General features: G+C 42.4%; 1 pseudogene; it reads right to left on the bottom strand.

Annotated features, from left to right (window-relative positions):
• Nucleotides 1–485: 485 nt before the first annotated feature.
• LOC130031187 (COX assembly mitochondrial protein 2 homolog) lies at nt 486–727 on the bottom strand (annotated as a pseudogene).
• Between the last annotated feature and the right edge of the window lie 1,344 nt (nt 728–2,071).

Here is a 2,071-nt window from a genome sequence, read left to right as displayed (position 1 = left end):
AGCTTTATCCTGGTTCTATCTTTCTGATCGTACAAATTTGGGTTTAAGATAAACTGCTCTTTAGTCATCGTATGACAGTTAACAAATGAACTTTTCTTGGGTCCATTTATTTAAAAATGCAAATTATTTCATAAGAGGTAAGTAAAAGGGATGCTGCTGGAACATAGTGTTGTGTGTGTGTGTGTGTGTGTGTGTGTGTGTGTGTGTGTGTGTGTTTTATGATTAAAATCAGTTCTTTTATTGAGGGAGAGAAGTTACTCCAGTGTTCCCTGGTGGAGAGAAAGGGGGAAAGTGGGAAGTCAAGTTTGCGGTGAGAACTGAAGGCTCTGCAAACATTGTCAGAATCCAGGCTTTTCTGGATCTTTCCATGCCTTATGTCTACGGATCGGCAAAGGGTTCTAGAGGCCAAATGAGAGGCTTCTTTCAGCTGTCAACCAAGAGGCTTTAGGTCTTCTCTCAGCCAAGGCAACCAGTGAAAATAGAATTTATTTTTCAGAATCCTCTGGGGAATTAAATAGTCTCTTTCGCATCGCATTACCATGCTCCCTGCTCTTGATCCTCTTTTCCGTGCACTCTTTCTTCAAGCATTTTTCTCATCTCTCAATCAAGATCATTGCAATGACCAAAACATTTCAGAGAGCCGTGATTTTTGTGACATTCCTCAAGCAAGTTTATCAAGATGTTGCACTCTTCAGTTGTGCAAGTGTGGAGATAAGTCGGGATGCATCCTTAGGAGGAGGTGACGGACCCCAGCAGAACAACCCAGACGGCGGCCCGGCCAGGAGCCTGCAGCAGAGTCGGGGCGACTCGCCCAGCCCGGCCGAGACGAGGCTCAGGGCGCATGCGCGGGCGTGCCCAAGTACGGCGGCCGCGAGGGCCCGCGGCGGCTCCGCTGGAACATAGTTTTGAGAAAATTAAATGTGGGGAACGTTAGCCAATTAAAATTATTATGATAATTCAGATGATATGCTTATAATAGTGTAAATACCATTTATGGTTTTAATGGATAGTTAGAACAGTTCCCTGGAAGCCACTGCCCAGTCCCCACCTCATATGATACTTCTAGTCTGTTGCTTCTTTCCCCCCCTACATTCCTTGCCTGGTGATTGCAGTATAATACTTATAAACATGTATATGTATGTGCATATATGTATGTGCATATATGTATGTGCATATATGTATATGTATATGTATATGTATATTCCACGATTGTTAAGTAGATTGAGTAAATGACAGAACTTTGTAGACCAGCATTACTCAACAAGGCATCAAATAACTCCTAGGGCCCTCAAGGATGTTACAAGGGGAACACAGGTTAAAATCATATAAATGGGTGATTTTTGCCTCTAGTCTTGTGACAAGGTTAGAATACCAACTGATAGAACGGGGTGCCACAAGAAGAAACAAGGTCCGAAGGGAGTTGTAGTCAGTGAAAGGGTGAGAAACAATGATTTGGGCCACTGGTTTTGTTCACTGGTTCTGGAGATTACTAAGGTAGTTTGTCAGCTCTGAATATTAAAGTATTTTTCTCTTCCATCAAATTTTACTTTTTTAGTTTTAGTCTCATTGATCTATCAAGAGGTGATAAGGCAGTGCTGAAGTTTCTGACTACTATTTTGTTGCTAACAGTGTCCTCCTTGAAGTCTATTAGCAGTTGTTTTAAGCATTTTGCTGACCCCTCTTGGGCATGTATAAATTTATGAGTGTAATTTCTTCCTGATGTACATATTTCTTGATTATTGTGAAATTAAATAAATAAATAAAATAAAATAAAACCCAGCTCCCGGAAGCGTGCGGCCGCATTTGTGGCCTTACGACCTCTTATTCTCAAGTTCTTGCTCTCAGAGAACCCAGCAGGCTACTGAGAGTATCATTCTCACATATATTACTGACTGGGAACACCTGTAAAGGTGATTAGAGGCTGCCCCCAAGGCATCCATTGCTCTCTGAGAGCCTGGCAAGCTATTGAGAGTATCCCGTATGGCAGAGCCTGGCAAGCCACCTGTGGCATACTCAATATGCCAAAAACAATAACAATGATGGTCCTCATTCCTCTGATCCTGAAAGAGCC

Source organism: Sorex fumeus, unplaced genomic scaffold (genome assembly GCF_029834395.1).
Source record: "Sorex fumeus unplaced genomic scaffold, SorFum_2.1 ptg000046l, whole genome shotgun sequence".
NCBI lineage: Eukaryota > Metazoa > Chordata > Mammalia > Eulipotyphla > Soricidae > Sorex > Sorex fumeus.
Note: the sequence above shows the minus strand (reverse complement) of the source record. Positions and strands in the feature narration are given on the sequence as shown.